Here is a 17,741-nt window from a genome sequence, read left to right on the forward strand (position 1 = left end):
TATTAGAATCCAAGAATCCAAGGTGTGTCAGTACTGGGCTGCCATGCCTGTGTATAAAGTGAGTTACTGCAGGACAGTCATGGTTGTAGATATACAGAGAATACCCATACTTGCTAATATCAACAGGTTGGCTCTAATCTGCTTGGTCAAAGCCAAATGACTGAAGTATAGGTTTACTGAGTTGTTTTCCAGAGCAAGAAAGCAGCACAAGATTAGGAATTCAGAAGATAAGGCTCTCTGTTGTGACAGAACTCACCTCCATTGTACATATGTGGATTCAATTTGAAGTTCACATTTCAAGTCAGGAGGTCCCAGTGCACTGAGCTGGAAGACCATGGCTGTGTGAATGATAAACTCTCAGCTGACCCTGAGCTTCTGCAGGATCTGGTGCACGGCTGGATCCCTATAGATCTATGGGGCCTGATGGGATTGAGAATACTCTGAAGGGCTGGTTGATGTCATTGCAAGGCCTCTCACAGTGATTTTTTTGGATGATCTTGGGAATCTCTCGGACTCTCAGGCACATGGTGTTGAGTCTTGGGGTGGTCCTGTGCAGTGCCAGGAGTTGGACTTTGATGATCCTTGTGGATCCCTTCCAACACAGGATATTCTACGAAATTTCTCTCCTTCGAAAGACAAGCTGAAATCCAGGCTCTGGTGCTAAATTTTATGCGGATAACTGTGTATGTCTTAAATGAGGTCTTATTGACCCTGACTTGAGAGGGATGTTACATATCCTTTAATTTTTGCTGTAGGAAGAATGGTTTGCTTTGCAATTTTGTTTCAGACTTGTTACTCCTGTGATATAGCACAGGCTTCTGTGCACCAGTTAGGTTTTCTTAGTCTGTTCCAGAAGCAGTTGCATTTTCATACTAGGTTTTTCCTTCGAAATAACATACTGTCTTTTGAATGGCTAAGTGCTGGATACATGTCCTTTTGAACATTTTTTATGTTTTAGATAAATATCTTAAATGTTATTTATGTGTAGTATGAGACATTACTTAACACTCTGGAATGTCTTTTGTGGGTTTTTGACTTCTCTCATTACTTGTGGCCGAGTCTAAGGACTATTAAGTGTGTAATGATATTCACCTGTCTGGTGGTATAGACTTATGAAAGTTGTGTGTGCATACACATAGATCAACATATCTCTGTCTACAAAACCAGGACTTCACTACCACTTATTTCTGTGTGTGGGTGGGGAGAATGCTAATTTGAAGGCATGAGATTTGAAAGCAATATTGACCACAGAGATGTCTGTACTCTGCCATGTTTCCTGTGATGCTATATCACAGTCATGTCAATTCAGAACAAAAACTGTCTCCTTTGTTAATTTTATTGGGTTTTTTCTTTGTTGTTGTTGCTGTTGTTGGTTTGGGTTTTTTTTTTTTTTTTTCTGGTAAAAAATCATGTCTGCAGATGGTAAAGTGATCTGTCAAGCAGGTAGGAATGCTAACAAGGCTTACACTGCCAGAATGCTGAACTGGAACTGTAACTTCTATTCCTTGCAGAGCCATTGTAGAGTAGAAAATCCTGACGGTGAGGAAACCTGCTGTTGAATAATGCTGTCCTGCCCCTTTTTAGGGGGAAATCTCAAGATCTGTGTTGGAAGGTCAAGTTCCTGGTGTAAATAATGCTGTCTTTAGAGTACCAGCAGCTTTTTTGCTTTTTCTCCAAACTCAGCTTATGGGCCTCTAGTACACCAAGTGTTTGCAGGTACAAGATTGATTTCTAGTCATGTATTTAAAACTTGCCAGGAAAAGAACTAGTCAGCATCTCCAAGGAAGTATTCTCTTTTGAGGTCAAAATCTTGTGTGCTGCTTCATAGTCTCCCTTGTCTGCTTTGGGTATTAAGGTTGTACTTTTATACAGAGAGGTGAACTGTTTTGCTTTTACACATCAATAGCAGATGTCAGGGCTCTGACGGCTGATTTCCCACTGGAAGAAAAATTTGTGACACAGACCATAGAAATCATCTTTCTTAGAAGACTTCTATATTAAGTACATGAGGCTTTCAACAGATGTACAGACCAGTGATATTGCAGGAAAAAACCCTTCTCCAGAAATTTCAATCAGGAAATCAGTGTTTTGCTTTCAGAAAACAACTTTATCTTTGAAGTTCCTGGCAACTAAAGACAAAGTGTAACAGGGCTCCTAACACCTGATTTCTCAAAGTCTATGTTCTGCTCATATCCAAAGGAAAGCAAGTAATTGGAGAGACTTGTGTGCAAGGAGGCATTATATGAGGGTAGTTCTCAGAAATGGACAGTAAATGAACACTGTTTTTGAGTGTGAGCTTCCTGAACTGTCTTGTATGCATTGTGCTGTAGCTATTCCCTTTGTAAAAGTACTGTTTGAATGATGCAGGAGTGACTTCCTTAGTCTCCCTCCTCCCAGCCTCATCTTTGAAGATGTGTGTTGGGTTTTCTTGTTTCAAGTGGTTTTTTGTGGGTTTTGTTTATTTGTTTGTTTTGTTTTTAAAGGAAAGGGAATGAAAGTTTTATAAGGTAAGAATTTGTCTCTTATTTGCTTCTGAATCCTCTCTCAGGGAGAACATGGCAGGAGGAGGAGGAAGCTCAGCTCAGTGTTTGCAGACTGGTGTGGGAGGCTTCCTGTTACTGACGTGTAAAGTGGGGTGAGCAAGTTTCTTTTGAGGACTTTCAGGAGCGTATCCTGAAAGAAGAAGGGTGGGAGGAGGGAAGGTTACCATGGGAAAGCAGTCTCCATATATCTGTGTGTTCTGTAGAGGGTGTGTGTGGGTTCTTTGATTTGTTTGGTGACAGGGGAAGGGTTTGAAGGAAAGTTAATCTGCAGATACCTGGTCTCATAATGATAATGTATACTGTCTACTCATGTTTGATTACAATTTATATGCCTGTATTACTAAAATAACATACAGTAATATATATTATATGGTAATATATAATATAATGCAGTAATTTATATTACTATTTATATGTTCTGGATGGTTCCAGATGTATCATTGTGGCTCAGTCTTAAATGTTATTCTTAGACTGCTGTGCCTTTGGTAATTCTAATTGCATGTATACCCTGATATTTATGATGGACAGTGACATTGCCTTCCAGTCCACTGGAATGCCTATTTCACTGTTGGCTCCATAGATGCTCTGTTTCACAGAGCCCTTCTAGTTTTTAAACTGCTGCTCTTCTGGGCAATGAAAAGAAGTCAGGAATAGTGAGTTGTGGTTGCATGTGATTACCAGTATAGATACCAGCCTGTAGATTTCAAAGCATGTGCCTAGTGCAGAAGCGTGCCCATGGGAGTAGCACTGCAGGAACTCCTATTAGTACAAACTAATAAAATTAACTTTCTGCAGTTTATGGTCTGTCATTTCTGTGTACCTACGGAAAATAATGAAATAAAAAACATTTTAGACAAGACACACAACACCTAAATGAAAACAATAGACTATTTCTGGGATGAAATATTAGATAAATTACTAAATTAAAACAACACTGCAGATAGGGTAGTCTTAGCACTGTTGTGTAAGATGATATTCAAAAGTCTGAAGACAACTGAAACTGCTTATGTGATTTGTAGAACTGAAGCAATAATTGTTTCACATACAAGATATATCAGTTTGCAGTTCCAAAACAAAACCAAGACCAACTAACAAAACTTTAGCTCTCAGCTTAATTGAATGGAAATTGAAAGAGGAGGTAGAATATAGTAGATGGTTTATGGGCTTGGTTGAGCTATTGTTTCCCTGAGCAAAGCACTTTCTAACTAGGAGCAGGAAAGCTCTGAAGGTCCCAAGGAAAAAGAATAGGTAAATAACTGGCTGTAGGATCATATAAATTCTGTACTATAACCTTGTGGGAAATCAGGAAGGATGACAGAACTCTAGATGAAGTGGTTAAGAGCTTCCAGGGTCTTTAAGAGACTACCAGGCCGCAGGGTTTGATCTGTGTTAATTACCTAGCAAGATTTAATTGTGTGTGGTGTGTAGTTTTTGGTTTGTTGTGTTTTTTTTTTTTTTTTTCATTTTCTCTGTCTAGGTAAGACTCAGTGTAAGTTGACTAATAGTGTTTACTTATTTTCCTTATAGAAAATGGCTGCTTTCCTAAGGCTAAGTGTGATTACATCAGCTGGTAGACCATCCTCACTTTGAGTACTCAAACATATTTTATCTTTGTTCAGAATGATGTTTCAAAACAGCTGAAAACAGCACTTCTGAAACAAATTGTTTCAGAAGTGTGGAAGAAAAGGGAAATACAAATTATCACTGAGTTGTGCATAAGCTCAAAGTCTAGGGAAACTTCTAAGAAGTAACATAAAGAGTGAACCTTGTACAGTGATAAATCAGTGAAATAAAATTGCTCTTGCGTTCTGGATAAAATTGTAAGAGTGGATCAATGCCTTTATTCTGCATGTATACTGTGTCCAATAGAGTAGTACTTCTAACTTGAGGTGAGTATCCACTAAAAATTTCTTTTGGAAGGACTGCAGGTACTTAGTAACCTTTCTTACAGACAGGTGCATACATTCATGCAGTCATCAGCCCTGTGAAATGAGAGAGGATCATTTCACAAGAAATTTTGAGGACTATTTTGATGTGTTTCTCAAAAGAAAATACCAAACAATTAACGGGGATGAAAGAAATAAGTGGAAAATAGTTGGATGGTGACCTGCATTTTGTTTTGGAATTTTTTTGACACACATAGCATAATTTGGTTGGATTGAATTCTGTGGGGCAGACTCACTAAAGCAATAATTCTTGTAGCAATGGTTGGATATACTTGTTACAGGATTTGGTATACTTGGGAACAGACCATAATAGGAGGATAAAAAAAGCTTATATTTGGCAAACAGCTGGACTGTTTTTCTTACTTTTGGTTGTACAAACTGACTGTACAGAAATTACTCTATGTCTTTTGAGCATTCTGGTTATCCTTCTTTGTGCCTTTTCTAGCTCTAACAAACTGTACAAAGTATTGAGAAATTGAGCACATTATAGATTTCTGTGTTGTGGCACAATGCCCAGAGTGTGTCGTCTTTGACTTGTGGTTCAATAGTGAGCTGCTCTCAAATAATTCCCAAGATCTTGTTCTTGACTGGCAATAAGTAATTCAGAGGCTGAAGGTGTACATGCAGTGTTAGGACTTTTTAAAATATGTCAATTTGTCACCATTTTATCTGCCATTTAATATCTTATGAGTCAGTTTTTCATTTCCCTCTGCCTCTTCCCCTCATCTTCTGAAAATCTCCAAAACAAAAAACAAAACGAAACAACAAAAAAAAAGGGGTGGGGTGGGGTGGGAAAGGTGCATCCTTCTGAGTTCAGTTATGTGGGAAGAATAAAGTTCCATTCCAAAGCTTCTCTGCAGGTTAATTGAAAATGGTCACTGAAACCTTCTGGCACCTTACAATGCCCTTTCAGTAGGTGGACTGAGGGGAGCTTACTTTAGTGGGGAGTTTAGAGAAAAATCCATTACTTCCGGGTTCCCAATTCTAGTTCTGATGAAATAACATTACACTAGAAATGTAATGTGACTGAAAGGAAATATTTACAGGCTTTCTGAATTATTACAAAATAGTTTGATGGAAAGAAAAATCTCACTGGGAAGGGGTTACTAAGTGGCCCTGATTTCTTTCTGCCCATTGCTGGTAGTGGCAAGCAGTGCTGCAGGGACTGGAAAATATGTTATTAAATTTTTTGAATGCAGCACATACACAAAGAATGTGGCTGTCCCTAAAGAGGATAAGAGCTTGATAGTTGCAGTTAAAAATAATGTATTCAGGCTTAGTTAATGCTGCAGAATCTGGTGATCTCTTGTGCTGCTGGCCTCCAGTAAGCTGCAGTATGCAAGGTGTGGCATAGAAGAAATGCACAGCTTTCTGATTGCTCCCCGAATGTATGCCGTGAATACATTGTATTGGTGGTTCTACAGTGATATAATCTAAGGATATAAGCAATTGGATACAGATATTGTTTTATCTAAGCTATACTAGTCTTAACATGTTAGAGTCATCCTACTCATTAGGAAGAATGAACTCATAAGTGTTCCAGTTTAAAGTCACCTCTGTAGTATTTCTTAAAACATTATTGACAAACTGTGTTGGCTTCTGAAACTAGCTGTTTTTACTTCTATTTTCAGAGTTCATAGATGTGCCTGGTATTTATGTTGTGTTTGCATGACAACTATAGGATGACAACACCAGTGGGAGGATAGCTCAGCATAAACCTCTGGCTGCATAAGTGGCACTTCTACACCTGCATGGAACAGTGTCCAAGACAGTAAATTCTGTTTGATGGCTCAGCCTCTCCTCTCTTGTGCTGAGTTTCGTGCAGCTTTGTTCATCTCTGAAGGTTACAGGAAATGGGACACTTGGCTTGTGGAGTTTGTTTGGGTAACTTGGCCCAGCTCGCTCCTCTGGCTGGCCAAACAAGCTGCAGACAGTCCCAGTTTTGTTGTGCATCATGGTGTAGGTAGCAAGTAGGAAAGACTGGTCATGGAGAAGGAAAACACACCCTGATAGATCTGATGTAAAGCCTATTTAATTCTCTAGAATTATTTTTATGGAATGTGGATTAGGTGCTAAATCCTGGGATAGCATTTAAAGGTTTCTTATCTAAGAACACCAAATCTCCTGAGAGGCACAAAACACACCACTTCAGTTCATTTTGCTGGGCCAAAGCAAACCTACTGACTTAAAGTATCAAAAAAATGTGCATGTTACAGTTTTTGGTAATTTATGAGTATTCTGGGTCAGACTTGTGATGTGACTACCTAAACTAATCTGAGGAGTGAATCAGGCACTGTCTTGTTTTTGGGTGTAGTAATGTGACAATGTCCTTTAATACTCCTGATGTTAATGGACAAATTACAAGACTTTATTTATTTGACTTTTTCACTGCATTTTGTTTACCTTTTACACCACCTGCTTTCCTGTAGGAGGCTTTGCATGCACATCCCTTTTCCTGGACACAGGGATAGTGGCCTGGGTTGGTTACTGACACTGGGTTCTTGTCAGGCTGGATGGCAGGTAGATGTCATCCTACCCTGTCACCAACCACTGGCTGGCTGAGGTGGGAAGGGTTGGGAGTGTTGAGTGGAAAAGAAGAATTTATTCTGTATTAGTGTGACAGCAAAAGTATCCTGCCCAGCTTCCAAAATGCTAGAGAGTATAACCAGGTGAGTTAATGCCAAGGCTACTGACAAACTGTTTCACCACAGTATTGTTTCCATAGGGCTGTTCTTCAAGCTGTGTCCACTTCCTTGAACTTCAGTGAACTTCAGTGAAGTTGGGCTAAGTGGGAGGGCTTGAGAGACAGGTGGCTAAAGTTTTTTTTCCCCTGCAGGCAATTGGTTGAGATAAATGTTTTGTTTATCTTTATTCCTGGAGAAAGTTTGGGTGTGTTTTTTGTAGTGTGGAGGAAAAAATAAAAAAAAAAAAAAAAAAAAAATTAACTGTTGATGTGTTATTTTTTCTGATTTAAGGAAAAAATCTCTCCATAATAAGCTTGAAACTACTTTGATGACTGAAAACATTGCTATAATATATGAACTTTATATTTCTTAAAATAAGAAATATCAGATCTTAAAATCATAAGTTTGGTTTTGTAAACAGTTTTCACTGGATAATATTATTTGTTTTGGCTTTTTTAGAGTATTATAAACTGAACAACACACACATATTTGTGAAAAGTCAATTTAAATAAACTGGCTTCCTTGTGATTTAAGACTTAAATAAATGTTTTGTTGGCTTCTTTGGCTCTGTAGGCTCTATAGGCTCTAACTAAAGTGACATGTTATTTGGGACATGCACTATAAATTCTGGGTGACCTCAAATACAGTTTGTTTATAATTCTTTAAAGCTCATTGTATGAAAAAATATTAAACTTTATAGGGATGTCTTGTATGTTTTCCATCCTTCTCTTACCTGATTGTTCTTGACTAAAAATTCTGGCATGAGAATGCTACCTTATGTGTAGGTGTTCCTCTGATCCTTTTGTTTCGTTTTTCACCTGAAGCTTCATCATCATCATCCCTATAAAATCAGAGTTGGCTGCTGTATGAATAATTTAAGTGTTACAAACAGAACTATGATTTCAAGTGAACAGAGAAAAAGCAGGTAAAACACTTCAAAAAATGGCTTTCAAGGAGCATCTCTGTACCAGTAAAGCAAAGTGAAAATAACTAATAATGCTGTGTATATACCGCTGATTTTTTTAAAAGTTGTTCTCAGATGTAGTTTTGAGATTGTCCCAAGGCTTCCAGTGTGATTTCAAAGGTTAAATGATAGTCTGTGCTTGCATGTGTGTGTCCAAATGCTGAAGAGGGACTGTGTGTGCGTGGGCATGTAAAAAGAATGGTCCAAATATAAATCTTGAGGTGTAACCTCTTTGTCCTAGTGCTAGGACATGTATTTAGGGTTCTGGGAAAAAGCAGAATGGTACACAATACCCCATCACAGCTATTTATAGATATGATTCTATATATACAACATATTAAAAAATAGAAGTAATATTATGGTGTCAAAGTCTAGGCCTCTTCCCACCACCCCCCCCCTTCCCCCCCCAAAAAAACCAACCAAACAATAATTAGGAGATGCCAGAACAAAGGTTTTCTTAACAGCTTTAATTCTGCTCCTTTGTGTGGATTACATTATAATTTATCCCAGCAACTGCAAACTGTATCCTTTCTCCCACTGCCCTGCTGCCCTTGTACTTTAGCAGAGAAAATAACACAGAGCAGAAGTGTGCTGGTCTTCACCTCCGCTACCTGCTGCAAGGGTGACTTCCAGATGAGGAGCAAATACTGCAGAAATCCAGGGGCCATCCCTGGGAGTGTTTGGTTGCTGCATCCCAGCAGCTTTCTGATGCTGGGTTTTCGTGACTCGGGCAGTTCTCGGGCGTTTTATGCAGAAAATTTGTAAAGCCAAATACCTCGCACCGAGTTCAGCGAGACGTCAGAACTTCGAGGCTATGGAGGCATGGAGTCACCCGCCCTTCTGACAGCTAAGTTTAAGGCACCTCGTTCACTCTCGCTGCCGAAATGGTTCTGAGCGGTCTCTGCAGGCGCCCCCGGCCGTGCCACGCGGGGGCGCCCCGGGGCCGGCCCAGGTGCGCGGGGCGGGGAGGAGCAGGAGGAGGAGGAGGAGGAGGAGGAAGGGCAAAGAGGCAGGAATATGCCGTGCAGGGTTTTCCGTGACCTCAAACGCCTCACGCCCAGAGGTACTCACCGTACGTAATACACATCGAGCCTTAGTCCGGACACACCCGCTGTATGGTATTGTGTGTTTGGGGAGTTAACAGATGAATTAAGCAATGACTGTGTAGCAGGACAGAATTGCATGCACATTGCTCTTAGAAGGTTTCCTTTAAACTATCTTTTTGTTTTATTAAGCCCATTCTTTCATAACGAAATACTGTATCTAAGCCAAATTCTACACTTATGGGTTTAAAGAAATGCTGATTCTTTTCAGGTCACAGCTCTTGACACTGACATTAGATAGTATCCCTTCCTCCTCTGCGTTGACTTTGAGAACAGGGTATGAAAATTTGCACAGAAGATCTGAACAGCAACATACATGTTTTAAATACTCTATATAAGAATAGACAATGTTCTGTTTGAGTCTATACCACTATTAATGCAGAATAAATCTTACTGGCAGAATAAACTGGATTTGATTGTGACAATGTTGGACAACCCTTCCTCCTGTTGAAGGCGACTTTGGCAAAACCAAGCCTTTAGGTTAGAATTGCATATTAAAAATGGGAACAGAACCTGACTGGCAGCGATTTTTCTGTTTGTTTTTAACATCTGTAGCCCAAACCTTCAGCCTTAAGGAGACTAAGGCTAGGCCCCTGAATCCAATAACTCCCAGAGTTACCTAATAGGAAACACTAGAAGCAGGGACCCATATGGAATTTAGGCTATGTGAGCTGAGGCTTACACAGCTATATTGCAGCACTCTTTTTAAAATATTCCAGTATGTTTTTCCAAGGTGTCCTATTGTTATGGGCTCTTAGACTTAGTGACTTGGCATTAGTCATACAATCCTCTGAATCTAGATAATTTCTTTGTAATATCCAAGTCTCAGCAGCTATTGCTTCCTAAATTATTTTCCAGTCCTGTCTGATACCTGTGTGACTTCTCTTCCCAGGCTTGTTTCCACAAGGTGTTTAATAGTATTGCTCACCTCTAGCAAATGAATGGTATCAATGATTATGTGTATATAAATGTCTTGCTATTTTGCTGAACTTTCCTTGATATGATTTTTGGAAATGGTATAGGGATTCCACAAGCCTTTAAGCAGATGTTTTAGGATGTTTTTGTAAGAATTTGACTAGAAACAGAACTTTGCTGGTAGGTTAGAGTATATTTTGGGGTGGGGGAGAGAAAATTAAATATACAGTGACTTCAAAATTAATGCCTATGGTTCCAGCATTTTGGGTGCTATGCTAACAAGTAGGCTAAACTTGGATGTCCCCAGTGCTCCAGTTTGGAATAGCTCCCAGCTTTGGAATATAACATGCTTGGATTTGTATCTGGAATACAACTGGGATTCTCATGTTCAATAATCAGAAGGAGGGAGTGTGAGTGAGGGAAACAGCTGCATATCTCTGGCACTAGGCTTTGCATACTGACCCTTGTTGTGTAACCTCCATGCTCCAGAAGCTTGAATTCATTTCAGGAGGTTGGCATGCATTTAGCTGGGAAAAGTGTTAGCTAGTAAATGATTCCAATTATATAAAGAGAGTAAGGGAAACCATTACTTGTCTGATTATGAGAGTGATCTTAAGCCATAAGCACCTCTCCCTCATAACAAATGCAACTACAACTCAGACTGTTTGTGCTATCCTTCCCCTTCTCCCAAAGTGGATTTGGCCAATGCCTCTGTCTAAAAGAGTGATGAGAGTGGATGGTCATGATTGCTAGGAGAAATTGTTACTGTGTGGAGAGATAAAAGGTTTTAATAAAAAGAACTTGGAGAAGAACTAGCCAATGGCTTGGAAAGAATAAGAAGCTGTTGCAGCGCCAAAGGGGAGTGGAAAAAATTGCAGGTCAGTTATGCTTGCTATACCATTTCTGAAGTGTCATAACCTGGGTAATCAATCATAAGGCTTTATTTTGTGGCTGTTGATTGCACAGGGTTCCTGAAGGCTGGATTCCCATTGCTTGCATTTTGTAGTGAGATGCTGATGGTTGCAGGAGCCAAGCAGGGAGAATCCTCCCTAAGATAATAATTTGGTAAGCTATTCTACTTTCTGTAAGCTGGAGCATTGCAGCAGCAACTGCAGCATTCTTTGTAGATGTTTTTATCCTATCAGACTTGTACTAGTTATTTTAAATAGTATTTCATAAGGACTTTAGCCATAGACACCAGATGAGAGGAAACATTCTGCTACGTGTGAGATCAGCAAACCCTTTGGGTTTTGCAAGTGAGTGCAGAATTCAACATACATAAGACAGTGTTCTGTCTAGTAAGTGACTGATCTTACATGCAGCTTTACAAAGTTTTGCCCAGTTTAAAAACTGTAGTGCTTGATCATTCCTGGGCATGACAGGTGCCAAAATATTCTAAGTGCTGTAAGGATTCCTTTCACAGGTTTCTTTGGTTTTTTAGGGTTTTTTTCCTGATGCTGAAGATGCTTGTTTCTTCATTTCTCAAATGTATGGGCTGACATGCTCTTAGCTGGCTGTTGACCTTTAAAACAAGCAAGAAAAGCCCCATCACAAGTAGGCACTGGGAAGAATAGTGAAGCAGGGAACTTGGATTTTCTCCACGTGGCACAGTTGGCCTGATGGAGTTAAGTGATGATGTCGTGTTTAGACTTGTATTCCACTCTCAGCTCTTGGGTAGGAATCCTTTCTGTCCTATCAGCTGGGGATCTGAAGATGGGTTAAATATGTATCTGTGAGTGCTACTTGTAGCACTGTGAGGGAAAGAGTGTGTGGTTTGTGAGCTTACTGGTTAGGAAGTTGTAGCCCTTATAGCCTGTCTTAGCTCACTGGAAACTGGCCCATATCAGCAATACACACGACAGATGAGCATCTGTCCCTGAGTCTACATATATGCCTGGTAAATCCTGCACTAGGAGTTTTTCTTGGAATGGCACAAGGATTCCACAGCATAGTCTTAGAAATAGCCTAGTAAGCATCATCAGTGGGAGCAGAAGTCTGGGTCTTGCATTAAGCAGTATCCAACAGCCTTTTACGTCACTTGGGATTTCATAGTAAACTTTGACAAGTTCTTCTTACTTGCTTTCTGCTGAGGCAGCACAGAGTCCCAGTGTCAGCAAAAGCCTGTCAACTTTAGCAAAAGCCTGAGACAGTAGAAGACACAAGGGCTTAGATGTGTGAGGAGAGTGGCTGGAGCAAGAGTTGTGTGGCAGAGCTTCCTGTTGGAGACATGGCTACTGCATTTGAAGGAATGTTCTGACAGCAGAGCTGATCCACCTTTGCTTAAAAAGAGACAGACAAAAAAGTCTCAGCAAGTAACACACTGCCTTTGGTAATGCTGCACTTATGTAAACAATGTTACCAATGTGGTTATCTCTGTTAAAAAGTATCAGCAAAATTATTCTGAGATCCTGTTTGGCTTGGGGAAGTTTATATCAGGTTATTTCCACAGGCTCTAGTTGGGGAGACTTGGGAGCAAGTAAATCAGGGCTGTTTTCATTGTGATGTTGACTGCAATAACTGTCTCTGATGGGTTTCCAGGATCACTTTATGTTATACCAGTACTGCATTTGTTCACTGAAATTTGCAGTCATCAACTTTTAAAGTTGACCTAAACTGGTATTTTAGGTAGGTCTATCCACAACTTTTTGTTGTTTCTTCCCCCTACCAAGATAAAGCTGGATGGGGAGTGGAAGAACAATTTTGTGACACTTTGAAGCTCTTTCTCTTTAGCAGGATTTAACACATAGCTAAAATAGTCTTATTTCTCCCTTACTACTATTTTCCTCTGGTGTTTGGCCAATCAATGCAATAAAATGAGATAGTGCCTTCTTATCCCTCACTAATTCTAAACGGCAGTTTATGTGGATGTTTTTCCAGTGCAACCACCCCACCAGATATTATTTTTCTTACTTTAAATTTTTACAAAGTGGAAAATATTTTAAGTTAGAGATTTTTTTTTTTTTTAAATAATTGAACAAAATACAAGGAAAGAAAAAAAAATTAAATACGTTAATTTTTTTTATTTATATGGAAGAGGGGGTGAAACCATTGAAGGTGTCATTAAAATTATTTTTAAAACCCCTTGAAATTAAAAGCATTCCACAAATAGTATTGAACTAAAAAAAACTGTTAGCAGTGAGATATTTTCATGCTGAATCCAATTTTCCATGTAGTTAAAAAGACTGGTTTTGTTGTTAGCTGTATAACTCCTGCACGTGCTACAAAAGCAGCCTACTCGTGACAGTGTTTGTTCCAAAGACCAAAATTCACTCTGTAAACAAGAAAGCTTGAATACTGAAAGAAAACAATTGCAGTCATTACATTTAAGCTGTGTCTGGACAGCTCACTTCTGACTACTTTATTAAAAAAAATATCGCCATAGTGGAGTAAGCAGATAGTTACAGCAAAATACTCATTCTTTTCTTTGAGGTGGTGTCATCAGTAAGGAAAGAAAGGTGAAGCAGTTCAAATCAAAAGCAGATTCAAAGTTAGCACTTTCTTTGGATGAGTGTGGCAGTTTGTTTTTCTCAGCTGTTAATTTTCTCAGGTAGAGTGCTATTCATTATGCTCACTCCAAATGTTAAACCTGTCTTAGAATCATAATTATATTGCGTGCTCTGGGCTTATTAGAAATAAGATTGATTAGTAAGGTATTACATTCCATTTTTTTCATCATGGGCAAGAGGAAGTCATGTTGTGCCACCTTTGGGACCACATTTGAAGTTTTTGTTTAAAGGTGGTTAAAGCCATAGGCAGACAGTATCCCTGAACTCCATTCATAGTAGCAATGAGGAACTTTTCTAGGGCAGTCAGATCATCCATTAATTGTTCCTTAAATTATACCACCTGCTCCTCCCAAGGTTTTAGTCACCTTAGAAACTCACTTTCATCCTTGCACTAGGAATAAGAATATGGAGACAGCATTATTTCAGATTAAGGTACCACCTCTGTATCCTATTGATGGATGTAATGTAAAAACATTTTTTCCTACCTTTAATGCAGGAAAAAGTGAAAAGGACGCCCAAAGGGTTCACCTTTTCTTTATTCCTTAATTTTTAATTTATTCTTTTCTTTTCCTTTATTATTTTTCCTTTTTGCTTTTTTTCCCCAGCAAGTTACTCAAGAAATAAGGCAGACAGATCTGTGTCTCTGTTGGAGTTTCATAATAAACTTTGACAAGTTTCTCTTGTGTGCTTTCTATCATGTGCTTCCTGATGGGAACTCAGTTTTGTCCCATCTAAATCTTACCAATGACTCAAGGAGAGGGCAACCATAGTTACTAAATGTGTGTTCTTCAGAGGATGTGTCTGCTTTATTAGATTCCTTTTCCTACTATTACTGTGGTTTTGCAGTGGCTACCAGAAAGACCTGTACTCTTCTTTTGAAGCAGCTTGTTCATAACATTATTTTCTATTATTGTTGGGAAAATTTAAAAACAGCGCATGACACAGAATCTTCCAGCAGCCACAGTAAATAGATTTTCAGCAGTTTGTTAAACTGGGGACAGACTTGAACCAGACTCCGGGAACTTACACAACTTCTGTCTCCCCAAATTTTTGAAAGCTTCAGATTGATGCCTCCATGTACCTCTTACTAGTAGAGACTCCTTTTTAGTGTTAAAATGTATTTGTTTTATCAGAACATCCTGTTAAAAAAGTGAAGGGCTTGAGTCCAGACATCAGCATATAAGTAATTCAGGTGTACTTGATAGAAAACTGGATGATGCATACAATAAAGAACACTGGGTAACAGAATCAGGCTTGAAATCAAGATAGACTAAAGACATCCAAGAATTGTTGCTATAGTTATAGAGGAGAAATTCTGCTTAAAAAAAACCAACAACCCTCCCCCCACCAAAAAAAACCCTAAAAATTTGAGGTCCCTTTCATGAATACAATTCCCAAAATTGTGAAGAATAAATTTTTGGCGCCAATTTTTACACTGTGTATCTCCATAGTTATCTTTGTTATGCTGACTAGGTAAATTTTTTTTGGTGATGTGTCTGTAGAAGGCTGGTGTTGAGTCTGTAACACTGACACTCTGATATCTTTTCCTCCTCTTTCAGCTAAGCAACTATTGGTAAAGATCAAAGAAAGGGAGGAGGAGGGCTGACAAGAAACAGTGTATGAGAGATGCCTGCACAGCTTTAATAAATAAAAAGGGGTTAAGACTTCAAATCTCTTGCAGGATATCTGTGCATGTGGGGCCCTGTTTTGCTGTAACAAGCTACATTACAGCACACGGTCTTATTTAGACCTATTTGAATCTGATACTTCGAATATTCATATATATGGATAAAAGAAAATTGTAAATCACTGGAAATATCTGAGAATATTAAACAGTTGTTAATCTACTAGGAGCCACTTCTTTTTCAGCTGTGTTTTTTTATGTTTTCCTCCACAGCAAAATTAGATTTGTGGCTTCTAATATCGGTGTCTAGTTCGTTTCACTTTCCAATTCACAAGTGTTGAGGAATGTATAATAAAAACCTAACTTTCCCTCCCTCCAGAAAACAGCAACTCTGCATTGAAACTTAACAAGATAAAATGGAAAGCAGAACATAATAAATACAAGGTAAAAATTATTTCACAGTCTGGAATATTGTCAGCTAAAATAAGGCTTTTCAGGGTCTACAGGAATATCACTGAGACCTTACAAAAAATGCACTTGTCTTATGTAAATAGTAAATGTTTGAAACAGAGGTGGATCAGGAGAGCAGCACTGTGTTCCATGAGACATGACACTTCCCAATACACTGAGAAGATATGACACTGTGTTTCTTCTACTTGGGTAGAGACAAGCTGCAGTTCTTTATGAGGGGCTGGAGGTGAGGTGGTGGGATCTCTTCTAAAGCCCTGCTCACTCTTACTCCATAGATGCAGCATGCTTAGGCCTTGTGTTAATACTATAGATGTTACTCCAATAGATTTATGTCAAAACTTACCTTCCTTTTTCAAAATTTATGTGTTGGCTGCCCAAACATTTGGCAAGCTCTTGTTAAGAATATGCCCACCTATATGCCTTATACTTTTAAATTATTTATATTGTCTTGCAGCCTCCTTACTATGTTTCAGGTGAGTGTGAATAAAATTAACAGTAATTAAGTACAAATGTAAATGTCCTGCAGTTGTGATTTGGTCTATATGTAACCGAGTGTGTTTCAGCTTTGTTGCTCCTTCAGGATATAAAACAATAGTAACATTACTGATTCGTGTCTTACTATACACAAAAATCAGAAGGAAGATCAATCTAAAATTTAGGTCATAAATGATCTGCCAATGAGGGACTGGTGTATATGTGAAAACATAGGAGGTAACTATGGTGTGGTGTGAAATTTTTATTAATATAGGTTTGTGATGTTTCCCATGCTTGCAAATAGTAGACATGTAAACAAGTTCTGTAGCTCATTACAAGCAAAATGCCACTCTGTGCTCTGTGCCTTTTCTTTCAGCTAAAATGGTAATCTGGCTGTTGTGGGATTGTACATGAAAAACGCTGCAGGAAAATTATGTGGACAAATGAGCAAAGCCTGATGTCTTTGTTACAGAGGGTGAGACTTCGCACTGCTCTGATATGGCAGCTTTGTCCTTGGGCATCCTGGAGATTCCTCTGAGCAAGGCAGTGCTGTTGACTGGTTCTCCTAGCCAGGAACGTGGGGTCTGCCTGGGAAAAGGGCTATCAACAATCCAAGGTCATCTGTGCCTGTTCTCACTGTTTGTTGCTTTTGCTAGTAGCTGATAAAGGCCCAGCATCTGAATAACAGGAGCAGCCAGGGAAGCATGTGTGGCTTCATCCCATTTTTGCAATACACTCCCTGCCAAGCTGCTCCAAGAGCTCTTCGCCTGCAGAGCAGGAATGGGCCTATATATCCAACAAAACAGGACCAGAGGGACTCATTAAACTCCTAAAAATGACCTCAAACATGGTTTCTTAATTATCTGAAAATGTCACCAGTTTGCATTAGAAAATCTCAGGGCTTTCTAGAGCTTGACTGGATTTTGGTACCTTCTCTTAGTAACAGAAATCTGTCTCCTGTTCTGCAGTGTGATACAATCCTAGGCTATTTTTTTCTTATGTGTGAAGCCAAAATCATTATTATCCCTCAAGTGAATATTGCCCATCCTACAGTAAGTACTCAAGTGTTTGCCATTAAGCGAATATCACAGCAACAAGAAAAGTCAAACCAGAAATCCTCATAGTAGTGAGATGGGGTGCAGCTTGCTAGTCCGTGGTCTCCAGTTCAGGTGCATGCTGTGCCATTTGTTTCTTTGCAGCACACACATCAACTGTGTGCTTATGACAAGTTGGCAGTTTGTGGTTAGCTTTTCCTGTGAGCAGTGAGAGCAGTGAGCAGGAGGGTCTGAAGTTGCATTCAATGTCACCTGGACCGCTACGATATTAAATAATATAATGTAATATGATAATGGAAACGTTCTTAAAGATTACTTCCCAGAATTGTTTTGGGATAGATCTCAGCATCTTGGCAACTCTCCAGCTGAAAGAAAGCTTATTTCTCCTAAGCAGTGCCTGTAACCAAATGGCTTAGATTGCTTTGATGGAAGAGATGCTTCTCTCCAGGGATATAC

The sequence above is a fragment of the Poecile atricapillus genome, chromosome 1 (assembly GCF_030490865.1).
Source record: "Poecile atricapillus isolate bPoeAtr1 chromosome 1, bPoeAtr1.hap1, whole genome shotgun sequence".
NCBI lineage: Eukaryota > Metazoa > Chordata > Aves > Passeriformes > Paridae > Poecile > Poecile atricapillus.